The sequence below is a fragment of the Artemia sp. Qi Xiang Cuo genome, chromosome 13 (genome assembly GCF_049724085.1).
Source record: "Artemia sp. Qi Xiang Cuo chromosome 13, ASM4972408v1, whole genome shotgun sequence".
In the NCBI taxonomy this organism is placed as follows: Eukaryota; Metazoa; Arthropoda; class Branchiopoda; order Anostraca; family Artemiidae; genus Artemia; species Artemia sp. Qi Xiang Cuo.
In genome coordinates, this window is record NC_142806.1 from 12,215,663 (window position 1) to 12,239,661 (window position 23,999).

General features: G+C 38.2%; 1 protein-coding gene across 2 annotated transcripts in view; it reads left to right on the plus strand.

Moving 5' to 3' along the window:
* The first annotated feature begins 2,472 nt into the window (after positions 1 to 2,472).
* ced-6 (PTB domain-containing adapter protein ced-6) overlaps positions 2,473 to 23,999 on the plus strand; it is a 123,578-nt gene continuing 102,051 nt past the window's right edge. The window contains exon 1 of one of the 2 annotated variants that reach the window (XM_089099630.1): positions 2,473 to 2,607. The gene's annotated coding sequence lies outside the window, so the exon portion shown is untranslated. Of the gene's footprint in view, positions 2,608 to 9,754; positions 9,806 to 23,999 lie in introns of those variants that run through there. The other variant, XM_089099631.1, reaches the window with a different exon arrangement.

A 23,999-nucleotide genomic window follows, 5' to 3' on the forward strand; every position in this document is an offset into this window, starting at 1 on the left:
TTACTTCCTCAAATGGTGTGAATCGTCGAGACTTACCACCTACACATGCATTTTAACCTTTAAACTTTAATGGAAGAGAGGAGCTGCTTACTTCCTCAAATGGTGTGAATCGTCGAGACTTACCACCTACACATGCATTTAAACCTTTAAACTTTAATGGAAGAGAGGAGCTGCTTACTTCCTCAAATGTTGTGAATCTTCGAGACTTACCACCTACACATGCATTTAAACCTTTAAACTTTAATGGAAGAGAGGAGCTGCTTACTTCCTCCACTGGTGTGAATCGTCGAGACTTACCACCTACACATGCATTTAAACCTTTAAACTTTAATGGAAGAGAGGAGCTGCTTACTTCCTCATATGGTGTGAATCGTCGAGACTTACCACCTACACATGCATTTAAACCTTTAAACTGTAATGGAAGAGAGGAGCTGCTTACTTCCTCAAATGGTGTGAATCGTCGAGACTTACCACCTACACATGCATTTTCTAAGTTTCACTCGCTCCGCGTTTATCTCCAGGTTTAACGCTGCGGTGAAAATAGCAGTCCCGACCCTCTTCAGTACGGGTTCAGATGCAGAGAAACAGACTTAATTCCTACTATGGCTGATTTATCTCCTGCTCCATTGCAGTTTCTGGAAATTGTGAAGTGCTCCTGTAAGCCGAATAGCTGTGGCTTAGAAAGATGCTCATGGAAGAAATCTGATATGGTTAGCTCAATAGCTTGCAGACTGTGCTGAGGGGTCTCCTGCCAAATTGTCAAGGAAGATGAAGACGATGATTTTGCTTTTAATACCAATGATTCAAGAAGATTCAATGATTCAATGATTTAATACGGCAAATGATTGAAATCAACGTTATCTCTTCATTTCCTAATCTTTGTATTAATTGATTTCGCTACATTGTTAAATGAGCCTTACTTTATATATCTTCAACCCTTGGACTTTTTTCTTTTTAACAGGGTATTCGATTAAGTTGTTTTCTACACCTTTGTTCCGTCTATTCAATCTTAAAAAAGACCATCATTAACTTAGGGTTTGAGCAAAAGTTAGCCGATTTTACAGAAGAAGTATGTAATTTATATTCAGTTACCTTGTAATTGCGGGTTTTTGTAGGTTACAAGCCTTTTTCTTTCGTTTTTTAAGAGCAAGAAAACCCTAGAAAGAACTTCTTACTCAGTAAAATAGGATATTTGGTTGATTTTTGGACTTTGCCCCTCTAACTTCCAACTCTAAGTGGAAACTGCGAAAACACAACTGTAGCACTGGTAATAGACTCTTTTTAGCATCATTTTCGTTTTCTATTACATTAATAACCCTATCGGAGACACCCCTTTCTTTGTAATGTCTCAAAATAAGGTGTTATCTTTTTGCCCCCTCCTTTGTAATTCAAGGGAAAATTGTACTAATTTCGCCTCGGGGTAGCAACGCCGATTTTAGAATTTCTAATAAGCTAATTTTTCACTTTCTCATAGTATAAAATTCATTTTTGTTGCAGTTTGTTCAAGGCCTAACCGTATTTTTACTGTGCTGCATCCTTTTCGGCAAAAATTAATATTCATATTTCTATAGATAGGGGCTTAAAGCCTCTATAAGAGGTTTCCATGATATGCTGAATTTGACCGTGTAATTTCATCAAAATAACTCGTTCTTATGGGGTTGTTTTCCTCTTTTGAAAATGTGGCATGATTTTCTTTTCTGGGTAACTTGTTGTTTGAAACTTTTCTCCTAAAGAATTTTATGAATTAGAACCGCCATAAAGGCCAACAATTTTAATATATATATTGTTGTCAAAAATATTTTTTTAGAGTTTTGATTACTATTAGCAGGAGTCGCTCCTTACTTACAGTTCGCAGCCACAAACTTTTAAATATAAAAAAAAATAACGTGTAACCCAGTATTCCCATTTTAACACCGATGAAACAAAGTTCGTAGTAACACTTGCCTCCATCTCTTGAAAAATTTCTGGACGGCGCTTGTGATGCCTCCTCCCCCCTGCTTCTCCACATTTTCTTAAGACGAGAATATACTAATAGCTTGCGAGTGGCAGGTGACTCTTCCCTCTGTTTTGAGAGACAAGCATTGCCTTCCCAATCCGGTCTGAAGTTGGTGGGTGGTGTTTTTAGGATGGAGGAAAAGAATGTCTCAAAATAACAGTCCTGAGGGGCAGAGATAGCGGCTTTTGGTGGTTCTAATTGGAACCCCCCCTTTCCTCATGGATATTTGACTGCCTACAATATTGTTTGATTGCCCTTGAAATAGGTAATGAGACGAAGCCCAAAGCTAACGCTTGATAATTCACGATACAAAATGATTTAGATTCGTTCCTTCTGTTTTAATAAACATTGCCAAAAAATAACTAATATTCACTGGTTCCCGAAGGCTTTTAACCATGACGTAAATACGGGTTTTATCATCAAAACCTAGCGTTAAAATTGTTAAATTCAGTGATGTTTTTTCCTTTTACTTTCTGCTATGATTTCAAATTAATTTATTTATTAAATAGGAAGTCGGCTTAGCTGGATAGAATCTATTTGATCACAGACCTAGTTACTTTGTAGATCTGGCCTATTTTTATTCCAAAAGGATATCCGTGTTTTGTCCTAAGGTATGGAAGAATTAATTTACGATTTTTGCATAATTAATTAATTTTTATTTTCTATATTGGCTGGCCTCTGTCAAAATTTAGTGTCTTCACAAAAATTCGATTTTAGTTAAAGAGGGACCTTGATAATTTAATTTATCAAGACGGTGAACTCTTCTTCTTCTTCTGGTTGGCTTACGATGGAGACACCTTCGCACAATCTTGTCACCACAGTCAAATTTCGGGCTATTTGATTAGCTTCCGCAACTGAGATCGAAAGTCCCGTATTACCAAGCAGGGATTAATCCTATTTGCGCCACCGAAGGGCTTGGGAAAGTCTAATGGCTCAGTCAGAATGAGGTAAAAACATTTTTCACTTTTTTTTACGGCCAAAACTTAGTTTAGACATACCGTTGATGTGACAAAGACTCGAAGAAAATAATCTGGAAAACCTATTGACGAAATTCTGATTAAAAATTAAAAAACAAAAAGCATTTTGTGGTTTGCATAGAAAATTAAAAAAAAATTAAAAAACAAAAATTAAAAAGAAATCCAAAAATCCAAAAATTAAAAAACAAAATCATTTTGTGGTTTGCATAGAAAATTTTGAAAAAAAATAAAAAACTAAAATTAAAAACAAATCCAAAAATTAAAAAACAAAAAGCATTTTGTGGTTTGCATAGAAAATTTAAAAAATACAGGTACTGGCTTTTGGCAGAGGGCAGTCCAAATGTCAAAGGGTTACTTTTTAAAGGAGATAGAAAATGTTGCACTTTGGTAACTTCTTTTTGCTCTCAGCTTCTAGTTTCTTGCTCAAACACCGAAAATTTTGTCATATTTTTACGTTCTTTTGTCCAAATTACTGCCCGAAATGTGTTCCATATAACCAAGCCAAGCTCTTACATGCAGAATTTTTTTTTATTTTTTTTTAGTGTATATTTCTTTTGGCTGCCACCTAGGCTAGCAGATCCAGGAATCGTTCCAAGCATGATTGTTGTTCAAACAAAGTAAAATATGTCCATCTCTTCAGTTGAAGTTTATATTTGAAAATTTGACAGTTTGCATTATTTTGACGCCGACGCCGGATACATATTCATTGGACGTCTAAACTATTCAAAGGAGAATGGCTACCTTAAGATTTCGACCATATGCCGTGAAGCCATGTGGGGAGTCCATTGGCATTTTGGGCGCTTGGTCTTCGCAGTCATTCCCCAATTTGGATTTCCAATTTTACTTACCTGCCTAGGTCCTGGTCATCCTTGTGGGACGTTTTGGGGCCATAATCCCTGCTAATTTATGCACTATCTGAATTGCTGCCAATTCATGTATAGTGCTCTTATCTGGTGCAATTCGTAATAAATGGCCTCTCTTGACTTTGCGGGAGTTCTCCGTTTTTCATGGTCTTCATTTTAGATAAAGGCCATGGAGGGAGCCTTAAAGGGTAATTTTTGGGACACAGCTCCATTAGCTGTACGTGACGGACCTTGTGCTTCTGTTGCTTCTTGATTTTGCTGAGAATGGTTTAAGTGGACTGGAACCTTTAGTGTTCTTCCATATTCTTGATGTGGTCAGTGTGTTCGAATCTACTCGTAATGCGAAGTCATCTCGAAAGCTAGAAGTTTCCTTTCCTTTAAGGTGTTGAGAGTTAATGTTTCGAATCCAACAAACAGTTCGTGGTAACGAACTGTAAGTAAGGAGCGATGCGGCTCAATAGTATCCGAAACTCTAAGAAACAGAGTCTTGATAACAATATATACATCAAAAGAGTCGAATTTTGATGCTTATTTAAAATATATAGAACTCATCAAATTTAATGGTACCCACCAAAAGCTACGGGCCTCAGAAAATTTGCCAAATTTGTGAAAAAGTGGGGAAACACCCTAAAAAAATCAAGTGATCTTAATGAAAATCACACCCTCATATTCAGTATACTAGAAAACACTATTGTAGAGGTTTCAAGCTCCTATGTACAAAAACGTGGAATTTTACATTTTTTGTCAGAGGAAAGATCACGGATGCGTGTTTATTTGTTTTGTTTTTTTCCAAAGGTAATCGCATCGAACCAGTGATCGTAGAAGATCGGGAGAGGGCTCATTTGATTGGAAATCAAGAGTTCTAGTAACCTTTTTAAGTGACCAGAAATGTTGGAGGGCAGCTAGCCCCCCTCCCACGCTTATTTTTTTCCCCAAAGTCACACGATCAAAATTTTGAGATAGCCATTTTTTCAGCATATTCGAAAAATCTAATAACTATGTCTTTAAGGGTGATTTAAACACCCCACAGTCCCCTGGGGAAGGGCTAAAAGTTATGAATTTTGCCCATTGTTTACATATAGTATTTGTTATTGTGTACAGACGTTTACAGACGGAAGTATACAGACATTTTCAGGGGGTGTTTTTCTGGTGAAAGGGGGTTACGTCGGAGGATCTTTCTATGGAGGAATTTTTCATGGGAATAGGGAATTTTCTATGAAGAGGGAGCCAGATTTCCGTGAAAACAATCAAAAATAAATTTAACAAAACAAGTTTTTTTAACTTAAAGTAAGGAGCAACGTTAAAACTTAAAACAAACAGAAATTACTAGGTATATTAAGGGAGTTGCCGCCTCCTCAATACCATACCCTTTACGTTAAAGTTTTTTTTAGCACTTTTAAAAGAGCTTTTAATTCTAATTAAACGACCTTTGTGATTCAGGAGTCATTCCTAAAGAGTTGGGACAAAATTTAAACTTTAGCGTAACGAGCGAGGTAAAAACTTAAAAAAACCTAAACCCAATGAAAAAAAATCAAGTTGCGTTGCTAGAACAACATGAATTATTGCAGCAGCTTTTGACCACAAACGTGTTTGTGGTCATACTTTTGTTTTGCTTACTCGCTGTTGATAAGACTGTACTTTGTTAGCCCCTCACAATATTCAAAATTGGAAAAATTAGCCGCTCGTGACATACTTTAGTTTTACTCATTCGCTGTTGATAAGACTCTGTACTTCGTTAGCCCCTCGAAATATTTAAAATCATATGTCCTAGAAAAATTAAACTGGCGAACTTTGTGTTCAAAATATTGCTTGTTGCAGTGGCGGATCCAGGGGGTGAGGGTGGCGCACCCCCCTAGCGTAGTCTAAAGTAGTGTAACTTACTTAATTAAATCAAGTTTGTGTTAATTAAACTTGCTCTTAACGTAAGTTTATCGGATCAACCTAGTTTGCGCCCCCCCCCCCCTAAAAAAATTTTTCGGATCAACCTATTTTGCCCCCCCCTAAAAAAATCCTGGAACCGCCCCTGCTTGTTGTAGATAGATTTGGAGGAGCCATGGGCAAACTTTGTGGCTCCGATCATTAAGATTAAAATTCGTACATGATTGCACTTTAAACAAGATGCAACGTATCTACTTTCCTGCTAAACGGCCCTGATTATAATATTGATATCTTAGGGGGGACAAGGGCTCTAAGTACCCCGCCTTTGATTTGTGTACACCGCTCAACAGAATCACAGTTTTACTTTCCCAACTTAGGATAAAAAGATGTTGTAAACAGGAAAATAAAGTAACCGTAAATTATATAATTAATAACTACTAGTGTATCAACAAGGCTCTACTGACCAGAACAAATTTTTTTTCTTATTTTGAATTTTTCCTTGTATTACAAAACTCTGTTTTGCAACAAAAATGTTTACTTTGTCGGGTTTTCCCCTGTAAGCCTAATTGAGGATTATTTTTGTGGGACTTCGAGGCAATTTCTAAGAAAAATGGATTAAGGTTAAACCTTTGCAAATACCATTGGGATAATGAATTTATATATAAGGTGGAGTTTGGCTTTGGAATCGGACTCCTCCAAAATAACCCTAAAATATTTTTCTATATATTATGGATAAGCCGCCTGTTTTGTTTTTATTTTCAAACTCCACTTCTAAAGGGAATCTTTAGCTTCTAAAAGGAAGCAAATTACTCATCATGATGATATTTATTGGACTAAAAGATGCTGTAGATAAGGTTTTTACAAAATTACGTGGTTTTTGAAAGGGGGGCGGGAGGATATGTTGACCAAATTTCTACTTTTAGATAAATAATTGAGAAGTGTTTGAATCATATGGCCCCTTAAGACCTGAGTTCTATTAATAATGAACAGGTATTTATTTCAGATGAAAGAATAGGTCTTGTGAAGGTACTGTCCTGGTATGGTATAATAAAAGATAAGTACAGTAAAGAGATAAGTATCATAAATGAGAATAATGTTGCTGCGATTAAGGTAGAAAGTGAGATTAGTAAGTTTGGAGTGGAATCAGGAGTGTAGTAGGGTTGGGGCCTATCCCCGTTTGCGCAAATTATTCCGGAGGACTTCGTCCTAAAGAATACGGCAAACGATACGGGAGAACATAGAATTGGATGGAACGATAAAGACTTCATAGAGATAGATTATTCAAATGAATTGGGTGCTCTATGTAAACGCACTTTTCAAAATGAATGAATGTTAGTATGTTTTGAGAGTTTAGAGTTAAAGAATATATTTAAAAATTAAAAATAGGAGGACCAAGTTTCTAAAACTAGGAACAAAAGAGAGTAAAGAGGTAACTTTAGGTAACGAGGAATCACGCGGATAGCTTCAATTACCTGGGGAGGATTATTAATAAAAGTAGTGGATGAAGCATGGGCGTAGGAAAGAGGGGCAGCTGCCCCCCTAGAACTTCACATTTACATCAGATATTAACTTAAACTTTTCTTACGTTGAAATTTTTCTGTTGGATGTTCACTGTTAGATGGTTGAAAAAGCTGGAAATGAACAGAAATTTCCAAATATCGTTTATGATCCAAAAATATCCAAAAATGACTTTTTCACAACTCTATTTTTGTTAAACAATAAAAAACTTTAGCGTAAAGAGCGAGGCGTTGAGGAGGGGACAGCCCCTTTCATATACGGAATAATTTCTGGTCGTTTTAAGTTTTAATGTCGCTCCTTACTTTCAGTTTCAAAAACTTGTTTATTTTATTTAAAGGCTGCAAAAGCGGGGGGTTTGGGGGGGGGCAGCCCCCCAACTGTACCTCCTAATCCCTCTACGTTTTAAGGTTCGAACTTGTGACTCAGCCTCTTTAACTCTTTAGAAAACGTAGTTTTTTTTTCAAATAATTTCTGCACGTTTTTATACAGTTTATTACTTATTATTGCTTGACTAACTGTTAGCTGATCGTGTCAGGAGTTAAAGTAGGGGGCTGCCGCCCCCAAACCCCCCGCTTTTGAAGGTTCTTGTTTTATTTCATTTGTTTATTCTTTTGTAAGTATCACAACTAAAGAAACGTTCTTGTGTTAGTCTAGCCTAAACTTAGCTTCGAGACTATTGTCTTCTCAAAGTGTTCTCTCTGGGAGCTTTATCTTCAGGATTTGCAGTCAAAACTCTATCCACAGTAAATCAACACTGATTTGTTTTGTTATCGACTTGCGTCATTAAAATCTCTTGACATTCCTCAATCAGCTTTTGGCGGCATGCCTAAATTAACATGAAAACGAGGTTTTTCGTAAATGTAAATTCGGGGGATAATTTTTTCTGTCTGAAAATATCAAAAGGCCCTAACAGGTCGAATTCCGGTTCGAATGAGTCCTCATTCACCCGGATCCGTTGCCAACTGTGGCCTGTAGGCGTGTCAGATAAAAAGAAATAACTTGATGAACATTAAGTGGCTATGTTTGGTTTTTGGAAAACAGGGAAGGAGTGATCGGATTGAGCTGAAATTTTGAGGATAAGCTCCCAGGCCCTAGAAAAGCTTATCCTCTAAATTTCAGCCCGATCGGACAACGTTAAAGGGGGGTGGTGAAACTTCCGGCCCACTTTCCCCCATGATGATAAAGTTGGGGGGGAGTGAAATTTTGCATATTTCTTAGTTTGAGTTTAGGCTACAAAATGCGATCACCGCCGTCTCTCTGCGACCGCTAGGACCAGAAATCGCTTAACATTGCGGTGGGTCGCCTCTTTAAAGAGGCACAAGTGTGCCTCCTTGATTTATGGTGATTATTGATGAACAAAGATTTCAAAAGGTAAGATAGAACTTGCTGGTGATGTGAGGTTTTGTGAACTACCGATGTAACTTCCTCTTCAGCTCCCCCTTTCCATCGCAGAATCGGCTGCCTCCCCCTAGACAAGATGCTACATGCGCCCATGGAATGTAGTAAAGAATTGGAAAATAGAATAGCCATGGCACATAGTGTTTTTTCACTGTTCAAATAAGTTTAGAAGAATAGGAAGATAAGTCTGCGAACTAAGATCAGTATATTGAAAGCCACAGTAATGGCGGTGGTTAAGAATGATTTTGAAATGTGGTGACAGATTGAAAAAGATTGTGCTCTTTAGCCTTCCATCTATGGGCAGAGGTATGCTCTTTAGCCAATGGGATGGGCAGATGCAAGGTCGTACCCAGGGAGGGGTAGGGGATTTGACCCCCTCCCCCCTGAAATGTTTGTCTAACTCATAAAAACGTAACAAAAATGGAAATAAACAAATTTTTTATGCGTTTTCTGAAGTTTTTTTTTGTAAAACCCCCTGAAAAAAATCTTTGAGTAACCCCCTCCCTCAGAAAAAAATCCTGGGTACGGCATTGGGCAGACCAAGGCCGTACCCCCCAAAACCCCGAAAAAAATCTTTGAGTACTCCCCCCCCCCGGAAAAAAATCCTGGGTACAGCCTTGGGCAGACCAAGGCCGTACCCCCCGAAAACCCCCCGAAAAAATCTTTGAGTAAAACCTCCCCCGAAAAAAAAAATCAGGGGTACGGCCTTGGGCAGAGTTGTAGTAAAAAGAAAGGATTTAGAAGAAACGGGGGTACTTTTTAATTAAATGAAACACACTCAAGAATTACGCTTAGGTTACATATAAGAAAACCGGTTTCATAACCACAAAGGCAAGTGACGGGTGATAAAAAATTTTAATAAAAAGAAAACTTTCTAATTTTTTTGTAGACTCCACCCCCCAAGCGTAAGCAACGCTGGCTGGCACAAACCTACAGACCAGAAAATTTCGTTTTTCGGTACTTTACTAGAACAACTAAATTTTTGCTAATTTTTTCATTAACAAAAATATGCTTGTAATTATGCCCATGAATCATCTACAGGTAATTAAATCGCTGAATTTTTGTTTTGGCTTTTACCCGGTTACCGTTACCTTCCATTGAATGTTCGTCTTTCATTACAGTACTCAAAGAACCTTTGGATTGTATCTATAATTTTAGTAGTTATTCTTGCATGTGTAAGTAATCTTTTCTTTCTCTTTTCGTGGGGGCTGTCAAAAGTAGCTCTATTTTGGGGCAGAGACCCAGGATGGTTAGTGTTTTTGGATAAATTTGTTGAATGTTATTTCAGCAGCTGAAAGATAGACATACAGTTCGATTCCAGGGGCGTAATTTGCTATGTGGCAGGGGGTGACTGTCCCCTCCCCCAGTTTGCCATCCAAGCTGAAATTTAGTTTCTTCAAAAATGTTGTCAAAACTAAGATAAGCGTGTATAATTCAAGCATCCAGAGAGACGGGTCGGTTCTGTCATTTTCACTTAATTTGGGGAAATTGACTAAAATTTTGCCTCCCCTGTTAATTTTAATTAAATTGCGCCATTATTCGATTTGCCATTCAACGTTCATTCAACGTGCCATTCAACGTGCCATTCAACGTGCCATTCATTATTCGATTTGCCATTCATTCGATTTGCCATTCAACGTTCTTTCCGAGTGTAATAACCGCTATTGTCGTAATTACGTTCCATTCTCCCACCTCCTCTTAAGGGATAAGGCCTTGGTTTATGAAGCAAAATTTGCTGGTTTTCTTGTCATTTTTTTCTTTTCAAATTAAGATTTAAGAATTTTCTTAAAATTTTAGTGGAATGATTAATAATTTGTTTTGGATATGAAAAATCATCAAGAACTCTTCAAAACACAGAGGTTGGATGCTTAACTTTGAAAGCAGGGACGGATCCAGGACTTTTTGGGGGCAAATAGTTGTGAACAAAAATTTGGGGGGGGCCAAAATAGGTTAATCCGATAAACTTCCGTTAGGAGCAAGTTTGATTAACGCAAACTTTAGTTAATTAAGTAAATCACACTACTTTAGACTACGCTAGGGGGGGGGGGCGCCCCCCTCTCCCCCAACTGGATCCAGCACTGTTTGAAATACTGTTCATTTACTGAAAAAATCAAACCCTTCCTCGCTGGCTTTTTTGTTTCATTATCCCTGTAACTGTAACTATGCTTCCATGCTTTTGACTGTTTCCAATAGTTTTCATTACAGCTTGATTCTAATGAAGATAAACCAACACTCTCACTTTTATTTCTTGTCGCAGATTTTTTCAGTTTGCTTTTTCTCATAATTGTAAAGAAATCCGCTGATTTTCTTGTCTTTTTTTTATTTTGTTAGCTTCAAGTTTGTATTATGGACCAACTATTGATGACAAATAATGTAAAAAAATATTCAAGTATGCAGCTGTAAAATTTATGTTATTTGTCACATCCAAGGATGTTCCTAGGGTTGCTGGAAACTAGAAAAAAAATTACACCCCCCCCCCCCCCAATCAAAAAATTGAATGTGACCTAACAAATCACTAGCACAGTCATCTATAAAACAGGGGTCTGTTTTAGACCCGACAGTGATCCCTAGCTACTGATCTTACTAAGAGACTTCTTTTTAATCCATATTTTTGTGGGAATGGCAATTTTCTTTTCTAAGGACAAAATCGGATTTTACAGGCGCTCTTTTGCTGTATGGCTTTTGCCCCCTCCCTCCAATAATGTGGAGAGAAAAAAATATTATACATCCCATGCCCCTTGACTATCCGGATATGGACCCCTCTTGCTCCCCAATAAAAATGCTGAAGATTTTCCCCTGCCCCCCCTCCCACAACTCTGTACTGGAAATAGGCTATATTCTGCTGATTTTGATAGTATTTATTCTCAAAGACATGCTATCTTTTTGTTATTGTTTTGCGTTTTGTACCGACTTTGGTACTTCCGTATCATATGATACACACTCTAGAATACGGATCGCGAAGATGAAACAATAACTGGTTTTCACAGTCTTTATACCAGACAATTAGCTTCGGCTTGGTGGGAAACTACATTGTGGCTATATTTTAATTAAATATTTAGTTGTTATTTTGGTTAGGTTAGATATATAATATAATGCGTTCTGTCCGACCCCTACCATAATTCTTTGTTGTATTTTTTCACGATTTTTTAACCAAAGTACTGTATTTTCATCAAAGTTTGTTTATTTCATTAGCATTCGCCGAACTTCATTTTTCGTGTCTGTACCATATAATATGGAAATATTCAGCCTTTTTATGAGAAAAAAGTACAGAAAATACACAAAGCCACAAAAATCAGCAAGATTTCGGATATTCCTAGGGTTCAGACCACAGTATAGAGAATGTACAGTAGCGATTTCTTTTTCAAAACTTGACACATATTTCATACCGCGCGTAAAGACTCTAAGCCGTGTCGTCACAGCCTAGTTCAGTTGCTAGCTTGCTACCTAAGTATAAACACATGCTGAACAAGTACTGACAAACCTATCCTCTCCACACAAAAAAGTGACCTTTTGTCCGCGTCTCTGGGGACGATTCCATACCTATACGAACCTGGCGACTAAATCACGAGTTCCGTAGGTGATTATACTTGTTCCGTAAAAGCTGTATTGGATTTAATTTATTGGCTCGGAGCGATTAAGTAGTGCAAAATTTTCCCTCGAGAGGCGCTGAGGTACGCGGGGTTAATTTTGGAGAGTTTTGACTGTACTTGTTCAGTAGATGATTATACTTTTCTTGCTACTCAGGTTCTCCATAAGCTCATCGTGATGTGTACATCGGAATCACACGTGCGCGAAGGCGGAGTATGAATCTTGCGTGGTTTTAGATCTGTGTCATATATTTTTAATGGAGAGTATAGCCTTTGTCGCTACTGTAGGTTCAGGGGCATTAGTGGGAAAGGGGAAACCAGGACACAGTTAAGCCGGGAATGACTCTGAAAATTAATAAATCGGAAATAACGTAGATAAGAAACTAACGTAGATAACGTAGATGATAAATACGTAGTGGTTGTCCACTTCTGAAGGAACAATCTGTAACAAGAAGTACCATTAAATTCCTTATTTCATTCTATTTGAGCATGCTCGCTTTTCTGACAATGACCCCCCCCCCCGCCCGCCGCCTGAGGAAAGGATGTGCATTTTGGTTGTCAATATCTCAAGAATGACTGAGGGTATTAAGTTGAAACTTTCACGGATGCTACTTTTACTGCTTCTGCTCTTACCATTAAACAAGATCAAAAGGCTGTAAGTACATCCAGGTTGTCAAAATAGAATAAATAGGCTACAATATCTTAGGAATAGAATAAGGTATCAAGTTTCATTTTTCATTTTCAATGAGAACCACTAATATTTAACCCCCCCCCCTAAGATGAAAAAATATAGCCCGAGAGTAGAGATGGGGGTACCAGTCGTGACCCCACACCATATATTGGCATAGAGTCATTAGGGAGAACACGATGTTAATGGGGTCAATGACCTAAATTGATTGCGTAATCAAAGTGTGTCAACAACATCGACTTTGACATTCGCTGAGAGCGTGCACTTACAACAACAACAACATCGACCTTGGAACACCTGTGCTGTCGACCTCAATTCACCTATCGTGAATCAATAATTCCCCTTATAAACAACAAATTAATTCCCCTTTCTTGACAGATCAATCAACCAATGACATCATCTGTCAGACTTTAAAAATTTCCGCCTAGAAACGATTCTCCAGGAATAGATCCAAGTCATTAATGTCTTTGCCTCGGAAACAACTCTTTTGGTCGAACTCCAAAGGATATTAATAGCCAAAGGCCATGGAAACAATTCTCCAAGAAACATCTTAGCGATGAATTGTTTTAGCGCGGGAATCAGGTTTCTTATTAATTTGAAATGCATTAGCGCAGAGATGCCAAAAACAAAAGGAACACGCTGAATTACGTTTAGGGATTATTTGGGCGAAACTGTTTTAGACAGGTTATGGGATTATTTGGGCGAAACACTTAGAGAAATTTTAAAAGAAGATTTTTGAAGAGATTTTGGAAGAGGATTTGAGGATGAAACTCTGTGTTCCCCCAAGCTCCCAAAGAGCCCCAGCCCCCCAAACGCCCTCCTCAGACCCTCAAAGGCCCTCCCCTGGTCCTCAAGGGCCCCCCAGACCCCCAAAGAGCCCCAGCCCCCAAACGCCCTCCTCAGACCCTCAAAGGCCCTCCCCTGGTCCTCAAAGGCCCCCGGACCCCAAATGCCCTCCCCCAGTCCTCAAAGGTCCCCCGGGACCGAGAAGCGCCGCGGGCCAGGAATGCGCCGCATGGGGATGCCCCCGCAGGGGGATGCGCCGCGGGCCGGGTGAAGCGCCGCATGGATGCGCCGCAGGGATGCGCCGCAGGGATGCGCCGCAGGGATGCGCCGCAGGGATGTGCCACAGGGATGCGCCACAGGGATGTGCCGCAGGAATGCGCCGCAGGAATGCGCCGCAAAAATGTGCCGCAGGAATGCGCCGCTTTTTTTGTACGAGTTCTAGTTTACTTTGCTTTTTATTTACTCTGGAGAAATTAGAATTGATTTATGTTCTTTGGTAAAATTAAGAAGAGAACTTGAATATTCACGATCAAAGTATAACTTTTCCTATCTTCAGTGAAAAATTTGGAACAGAACTTTAAATTTTTTCATCTGTATCTGAAAAGTCGAAACTAAATTTAAGAAAATTTAGAATTAAAGTAAAACTTTTCATCTTCACGGAAAATAATCACAATCATAGTATAACTTTTCCTATCTTCTACGGAAAAATTTAGAACTGAACTTTAAATTTTTTCATTAAAACTTAAAACGAACAGAAATTATTCCGTATATGAAAGGGGCTGTCCCCTCCTCAACGCCTCGCTCTGTACGCTAAAGTTTGACTCTGTCTCACAACTTTATTTCTTAAAACAATAAAAAAGTTTAGCGTAAAGATCGAAGCGTTGAGGAGGGGACAGCCCGTTTCATATACGGAATAATTTCTGTTCGTTTTAAGTTTTAATGTCGCTCCTTACTTTCAGTTTAAAAAACTTGTTTTTTTATTTAATGTGAAAAAAAGACAAACAAAAATATGTATTCTTCCTTACACGGTGAACAAAAATGCGAGAAGTTATGACTTTGAATTGCGGTTTATGAACGGCAGATTTACCCATATTTTTTTAAGTGAGCTGTGAACTACCTCAGGACAGATTGTCGAAAGGCAAACAAAAAGAGAAGAATTCTAATCCTTTTAAAGAGGTGTGCCATCTGCAACCTACCCTTTCAGACCTTGACGATTTGTTCAACAAGCTTACAACTCTGAAACAGAAACATTTTGGAGGACCAGATATAAAAAACAAAACAACAAACAGTAAAAGAAAAGGTAGGTACTTGAACAAGTTAGATTTACCCAGAATCCTTAAGTTCTCGCCAGAATTTTGAGCCTCATTGTTCAATTTGTTGTCTTTGACTGATAACTTAACATAAATTGCAATTTGATTGGTATCTTCAAATAAAATGGATTGACAATTTAACACAGTGACTTAAACAACCGCTATTTCTAATAAAAAGAACGAGCTATAAAATGTTAAAAAAAATTCTAGAATGTAGTAAACACATGTTTACAAATCGAAAAATTAATTTTTGATAAACTATTCCCTATATGTCCTAGATGATGGATCCGCAGGAATTGGTTGATCCCCAGATGGATCCTGAGAGGAACCTTCGCCCATTGGAGCATTGGTGGGTAAGTCATAGTTCCATGAAAGAAGAAGCAGGATTGTCCAACCCGAAAAACACATTATGAGCATAGGCAGGGTTCCCCATAAGAGAGCCTGAATCCCAATTATTCTTTGGGGCGTGGAAAAACTGCAGAATCTTGAATCTTTATTACGCTTTTTAACCCTCTTTAACAATTTTCTTTTCTTTATTTGCGCGTATTGTTTAACGTTGGTAGGGGTAACGCCTCGTATTTCTTCTTATTACTTTAATTCAAAGAGTAAACAAGCGGCGAAAAGAAAAGAGCCGCGCTATCGAAAAATCACTGAGTATATAAAACTCGGGCTATATTTTTTCATCTTAGGGGGGGGGGTTAAATATTAGTGGTTCTCATTGAAAATGAAAAATGAAACTTGATACCTTATTCTATTCCTAAGATATTGTAGCCTATTTATTCTATTTTGACAACCTGGATGTACTTACAGCCTTTTGATCTTGTTTAATGGTAAGAGCAGAAGCAGTAAAAGTAGCATCCGTGAAAGTTTCAACTTAATACCCTCAGTCATTCTTGAGATATTGACAACCAAAATGCACATCCTTTCCTCAGGCGGCGGGCGGGGGGGGGGGGGTCATTGTCATAAAAGCGAGCATGCTCAAATAGAATGAAATAAGGAATTTAATGGTACTTCTTGTTACAGATTGTTCCTTCAGAAGTGGACAACCACTACGTATTTATCATCTACGTTATCTACGTTAGTTTCTTATCTACGTTATTTCCGATTTATTAATTTTCAGAGTCATTCCCGGCTTAACTGTGTCCTGGTTTCCCCTTTCCCACTAATGCCCCTGAACCTACAGTAGCGACAAAGGCTATACTCTCCATTAAAAATATATGACACAGATCTAAAACCACGCAAGATTCATACTCCGCCTTCGCGCACGTGTGATTCCGATGTACACATCACGATGAGCTTATGGAGAACCTGAGTAGCAAGAAAAGTATAATCATCTACTGAACAAGTACAGTCAAAACTCTCCAAAATTAACCCCGCGTACCTCAGCGCCTCTAGAGGGAAAATGTTGTACTACTTAATCGCTCCGAGCCAATAAATTAAATTCAAGATCGTTTTTACGAAACAAGTATAATCACCTCCGGAACTCGTGATTTACTTGCCAGGTTCATATAGGTATGGAATCGTCCTCAGAGACGCGGACAAAGGGTCACTTTTTTGTGTGGAAAGGATAGGTTTGTCAGTTCTGGTTCAGCAGGTGTTTATACTTTGGTAGCAAGCTAGCAACTGAACTAGGCTGTGACGACACGGCTTAGAGTCTTTACGCGCGGTATGAAATATGTGTCAAGTTTTGAAAAAGAAATCGCTACTGTACATTCTCTATACTGTGGTCTGAACCCTAGGAATATCCGAAATCTTGCTGATTTTTGTGGCTTTGTGTATTTTCTGTACTTTTTTCTCATAAAAAGGCTGAATATTTCCATATTATATGGTACAGACACGAAAAATGAAGTTCGGCGAATGCTAATGAAATAAACAAACTTTGATGAAAATACAGTACTTTGGTTAAAAAATCGTGAAAAAATACAACAAAGAATTATGGTAGGGGTCGGACAGAACGCATTATATTATATATCTAACCTAACCAAAATAACAACTAAATATTTAATTAAAATATAGCCACAATGTAGTTTCCCACCAAGCCGAAGCTAATTGTCTGGTATAAAGACTGTGAAAACCAGTTATTGTTTCATCTTCGCGATCCGTATTCTAGAGTGTGTATCATATGATACGGAAGTACCAAAGTCGGTACAAAACGCAAAACAATAACAAAAAGATAGCATGTCTTTGAGAATAAATACTATCAAAATCAGCAGAATATAGCCTATTTCCAGTACAGAGTTGTGGGAGGGGGGCAGGGGAAAATCTTCAGCATTTTTATTAGTGGGAGGGGGGCGAAGAGGGGTCCATATCCGGATAGTCAAGGGGCATGGGATTTATAATATTTTTTTTCTCCACATTATTGGAGGGAGGGGGCAAAAGCCATACAGCAAAAGAGCGCCTGTAAAATCCGATTTTGTCCTTAGAAAAGAAAATTGCCATTCCCACAAAAATATGGATTAAAAAGAAGTCTCTTAGTAAGATCAGTAGCTAGGGATCACTGTCGGGTCTAAAACAGACCCCCGTTTTATAGATGACTGTGCTAGTGATTTGTTAGGTCACATTCAATTTTTTGATTGGGGGGGGGTGTAATTTTTTTTCTAGTTTCCAGCAACCCTAGGAACATCCTTGGATGTGACAAATAACATAAATTTTACAGCTGCATACTTGAATATTTTTTTTACATTATTTGTCATCAATAGTTGGTCCATAATACAAACTTGAAGCAAACAAAATAAAAAAAAGACAAGAAAATCAGCGGATTTCTTTACAATTATGAGAAAAAGCAAACTGAACAATCTGCGACAAGAAATAAAAGTGAGAGTGTTGGTTTATCTTCATTAGAATCAAGCTGTAATGAAAACTATTGGAAACAGTCAAAAGCATGGAAGCATAGTTACAGTTACAGGGATAATGAAACAAAAAAGCCAGCGAGGAAGGGTTTGATTTTTTCAGTAAATGAACAGTATTTCAAACAGTGCTGGATCCAGATGGGGGAGAGGGGGCCCCCCCCCCCTAGCGTAGTCTAAAGTAGTGTGATTTACTTAATTAACTAAAGTTTGCGTTAATCAAACTTGCTCCTAACGGAAGTTTATCGGATTAACCTATTTTGGCCCCCCCCCCCTAAAAAAATCCTGGATCCGTCCCTGCTTTCAAAGTTAAGCATCCAACCTCTGTGTTTTGAAGAGTTCTTGATGATTTTTCATATCCAAAACAAATTATTAATCATTCCACTAAAATTTTAAGAAAATTCTTAAATCTTAATTTGAAAAGAAAAAAATGACAAGAAAACCAGCAAATTTTGCTTCATAAACCAAGGCCTTATCCCTTAAGAGGAGGTGGGAGAATGGAACGTAATTACGACAATAGCGGTTATTACACTCGGAAAGAACGTTGAATGGCAAATCGAATGAATGGCAAATCGAATAATGAATGGCACGTTGAATGGCACGTTGAATGGCACGTTGAATGAACGTTGAATGGCAAATCGAATAATGGCGCAATTTAATTAAAATTAACAGGGGAGGCAAAATTTTAGTCAATTTCCCCAAATTAAGTGAAAATGACAGAACCGACCCGTCTCTCTGGATGCTTGAATTATACACGCTTATCTTAGTTTTGACAACATTTTTGAAGAAACTAAATTTCAGCTTGGATGGCAAACTGGGGGAGGGGACAGTCACCCCCCTGCCACATAGCAAATTACGCCCCTGGAATCGAACTGTATGTCTATCTTTCAGCTGCTGAAATAACATTCAACAAATTTATCCAAAAACACTAACCATCCTGGGTCTCTGCCCCAAAATAGAGCTACTTTTGACAGCCCCCACGAAAAGAGAAAGAAAAGATTACTTACACATGCAAGAATAACTACTAAAATTATAGATACAATCCAAAGGTTCTTTGAGTACTGTAATGAAAGACGAACATTCAATGGAAGGTAACGGTAACCGGGTAAAAGCCAAAACAAAAATTCAGCGATTTAATTACCTGTAGATGATTCATGGGCATAATTACAAGCATATTTTTGTTAATGAAAAAATTAGCAAAAATTTAGTTGTTCTAGTAAAGTACCGAAAAACGAAATTTTCTGGTCTGTAGGTTTGTGCCAGCCAGCGTTGCTAACGCTTGGGGGGTGGAGTCTACAAAAAAATTAGAAAGTTTTCTTTTTTATTAAAATTTTTTATCACCCGTCACTTGCCTTTGTGGTTATGAAACCGGTTTTCTTATATGTAACCTAAGCGTAATTCTTGAGTGTGTTTCATTTAATTAAAAAGTACCCCCGTTTCTTCTAAATCCATTCTTTTTACTACAACTCTGCCCAAGGCCGTACCCATGATTTTTTTTTTCGGGGGAGGTTTTACTCAAAGATTTTTTCGGGGGGTTTTCGGGGGGTACGGCCTTGGTCTGCCCAAGGCTGTACCCAGGATTTTTTTTCCGGGGGGGGGAGTACTCAAAGATTTTTTTCGGGGGTTTTGGGGGGTACGGCCTTGGTCTGCCCAATGCCGTACCCAGGATTTTTTTCTGAGGGAGGGGGTTACTCAAAGATTTTTTTCAGGGGGTTTTACACAAAAAAATCAGAAAACGCATAAAAAATTTGTTTATATCCATTTTTGTTACGTTTTTATGAGTTAGACAAGCATTTCAGGGGGGAGGGGGTCAAATCCCCTACCCCTCCCTGGGTACGACCTTGCATCTGCCCATCCCATTGGCTAAAGAGCATACCTCTGCCCATAGATGGAAGGCTAAAGAGCACAATCTTTTTCAATCTGTCACCACATTTCAAAATCATTCTTAACCACCGCCATTACTGTGGCTTTCAATATACTGATCTTAGTTCGCAGACTTATCTTCCTATTCTTCTAAACTTATTTGAACAGTGAAAAAACACTATGTGCCATGGCTATTCTATTTTCCAATTCTTTACTACATTCCATGGGCGCATGTAGCATCTTGTCTAGGGGGGAGGCAGCCGATTCTGCGATGGAAAGGGGGAGCTGAAGAGGAAGTTACATCGGTAGTTCACAAAACCTCACATCACCAGCAAGTTCTATCTTACCTTTTGAAATCTTTGTTCATCAATAATCACCATAAATCAAGGAGGCACACTTGTGCCTCTTTAAAGAGGCGACCCACCGCAATGTTAAGCGATTTCTGGTCCTAGCGGTCGCAGAGAGACGGCGGTGATCGCATTTTGTAGCCTAAACTCAAACTAAGAAAAATGCAAAATTTCACTCCCCCCCAACTTTATCTTCATGGAGGAAAGTGGGCCGGAAGTTTCGACCCTCCCACCACAGCCCCCCTTTAACGTTGTCCGATCGGGTTGAAATTTAGAGGATAAGCTTTTCTAGGGTCTGGGAGCTTATCCTCAAAATTTCAGCTCAATCCGATCACTCCTTCCCTGTTTTCCAAAAACCAAACATAGCCACTTAATGTTCATCAAATTATTTCTTTTTATCTGACACGCCTACAGGCCACAGTTGGCAACGGATCCGGGTGAATGAGGACTCATTCGAACCGGAATTCGACCTGTTAGGGCCTTTTGATATTTTCAGACCGAAAAAATTATCCCCCGAATTTACATTTACGAAAAACCTCTTTTTCATGTTAATTTAGGCATGCCGCCAAAAGCTGATTGAGGAATGTCAAGAGATTTTAATGACGCAAGTCGATAACAAAACAAATCAGTGTTGATTTACTGTGGATAGAGTTTTGACTGCAAATCCTGAAGATAAAGCTCCCAGAGAGAACACTTTGAGAAGACAATAGTCTCGAAGCTAAGTTTAGGCTAGACTAACGCAAGAACGTTTCTTTAGTTGTGATACTTACAAAAGAATAAACAAATGAAATAAAACAAGAACCTTCAAAAGCGGGGGGTTTGGGGGCGGCAGCCCCCCTACTTTAACTCCTGACACGATCAGCTAACAGTTAGTCAAGCAATAATAAGTATTAAACTGTACAAAAACGTGCAGAAATTATTTGAAAAAAAACTACGTTTTCTAAAGAGTTAAAGAGGCTGAGTCACAAGTTCGAACCTTAAAACGTAGAGGGATTAGGAGGTACAGATGGGGGGCTACTGCCCCCCAAACCCCCCGCTTTTTCAGCCTTTAAATAAAATAAACAAGTTTTTGAAACTGAAAGTAAGGAGCGACATTAAAACTTAAAACGACCAGAAATTATTCCGTATATGAAAGGGGCTGTCCCCTCCTCAACGCCTCGCTCTTTACGCTAAAGTTTTTTATTGTTTAACAAAAATAGAGTTTTGAAAAAGTCATTTTTGGATATTTTTGGATCATAAACGATATTTGGAAATTTCTGTTCATTTCCAGCTTTTTCAACCATCTAACAGTGAACATCCAACAGAAAAATTTCAACGTAAGAAAAGTTTATGTTAATATCTAATGTAAATGTGAAGTTCTAGGGGGGGCAGCTGCCCCTCTTCCCTACGCCCATGCTTCATCCACTACTTTTATTAATAATCCTCCCCAGGTAATTGAAGCTATCCGCTAGATCGATTTCCTCGTTACCTAAAGTTACCTCTTTTCTCTCTTTTGTTCCTAGTTTTAGAAACTTGGTCCTCTTATTTTTAATTTTTAAATATATTCTTTAACTCTAAACTCTCAAAACATACTAACATTCATTCATTTTGAAAAGTGCGTTTACATAGAGCACCCAATTCATTTGAATAATCTATCTCTATGAAGTCTTTATCGTTCCATCCAATTCTATGTTCTCCCGTATCGTTTGCCGTATTCTTTAGGACGAAGTCCTCCGGAATAATTTGCGCAAACGGGGATAGGCCCCAACCCTACTACACTCCTGATTCCACTCCAAACTTACTAATCTCACTTTCTACCTTAATCGCAGCAACATTATTCTCATTTATGATACTTATCTCTTTACTGTACTTATCTTTTATTATACCATACCAGGACAGTACCTTCACAAGACCTATTCTTTCATCTGAAATAAATACCTGTTCATTATTAATAGAACTCAGGTCTTAAGGGGCCATATGATTCAAACACTTCTCAATTATTTATCTAAAAGTAGAAATTTGGTCAACATATCCTCCCGCCCCCTTTCAAAAAACCACGTAATTTTGTAAAAACCTTATCTACAGCATCTTTTAGTCCAATAAATATCATCATGATGAGTAATTTGCTTCCTTTTAGAAGCTAAAGATTCCCTTTAGAAGTGGAGTTTGAAAATAAAAACAAAACAGGCGGCTTATCCATAATATATAGAAAAATATTTTAGGGTTATTTTGGAGGAGTCCGATTCCAAAGCCAAACTCCACCTTATATATAAATTCATTATCCCAATGGTATTTGCAAAGGTTTAACCTTAATCCATTTTTCTTAGAAATTGCCTCAGAAGTCCCACAAAAATAATCCTCAATTAGGCTTACAGGGGAAAACCCGACAAAGTAAACATTTTTGTTGCAAAACAGAGTTTTGTAATACAAGGAAAAATTCAAAATAAGAAAAAAATTTGTTCTGGTCAGTAGAGCCTTGTTGATACACTAGTAGTTATTAATTATATAATTTACGGTTACTTTATTTTCCTGTTTACAACATCTTTTTATCCTAAGTTGGGAAAGTAAAACTGTGATTCTGTTGAGCGGTGTACACAAATCAAAGGCGGGGTACTTAGAGCCCTTGTCCCCCCTAAGATATCAATATTATAATCAGGGCCGTTTAGCAGGAAAGTAGATACGTTGCATCTTGTTTAAAGTGCAATCATGTACGAATTTTCAATCTTAATGATCGGAGCCACAAAGTTTGCCCATGGCTCCTCCAAATCTATCTACAACAAGCAGGGGCGGTTCCAGGATTTTTTTAGGGGGGGGGGGCAAAATAGGTTGATCCGAAAAAATTTTTTAGGGGGGGGGGCGCAAACTAGGTTGATCCGATAAACTTACGTTAAGAGCAAGTTTAATTAACACAAACTTGATTTAATTAAGTAAGTTACACTACTTTAGACTACGCTAGGGGGGGGTGCGCCACCCTCACCCCCTGGATCCGCCACTGCAACAAGCAATATTTTGAACACAAAGTTCGCCAGTTTAATTTTTTCTAGGACATATGATTTTAAATATTTCGAGGGGCTAACGAAGTACAGAGTCTTATCAACAGCGAATGAGTAAAACTAAAGTATGTCACGAGCGGCTAATTTTTCCAATTTTGAATATTGTGAGGGGCTAACAAAGTACAGTCTTATCAACAGCGAATAAGCAAAACAAAAGTATGACCACAAACACGTTTGTGGTCAAAAGCTGCTGCAATAATTCATGTTGTTCTAGCAACGCAACTTGATTTTTTTTCATTGGGTTTAGGTTTTTTTAAGTTTTTACCTCGCTCGTTACGCTAAAGTTTAAATTTTGTCCCAACTCTTTAAGAATGACTCCTGAATCACAAAGGTCGTTTAATTAGAGTTAAAAGCTCTTTTAAAAGTGCTAAAAAAAACTTTAACGTAAAGGGTATGGTATTGAGGAGGCGGCAACTCCCTTAATATACCTAGTAATTTCTGTTTGTTTTAAGTTTTAACGTTGCTCCTTACTTTAAGTTAAAAAAACTTGTTTTGTTAAATTTATTTTTGATTGTTTTCACGGAAATCTGGCTCCCTCTTCATAGAAAATTCCCTATTCCCATGAAAAATTCCTCCATAGAAAGATCCTCCGACGTAACCCCCCTTTCACCAGAAAAACACCCCCTGAAAACGTCTGTATACTTCCGTCTGTAAACGTCTGTACACAATAACAAATACTATATGTAAACAATGGGCAAAATTCATAACTTTTAGCCCTTCCCCAGGGGACTGTGGGGTGTTTAAATCACCCTTAAAGACATAGTTATTAGATTTTTCGAATATGCTGAAAAAATGGCTATCTCAAGATTTGGATCGGGTGACTTTGGGGAAAAAAATAAGCGTGGGAGGGGGGCTAGCTGCCCTCCAACATTTCTGGTCACTTAAAAAGGTTACTAGAACTCTTGATTTC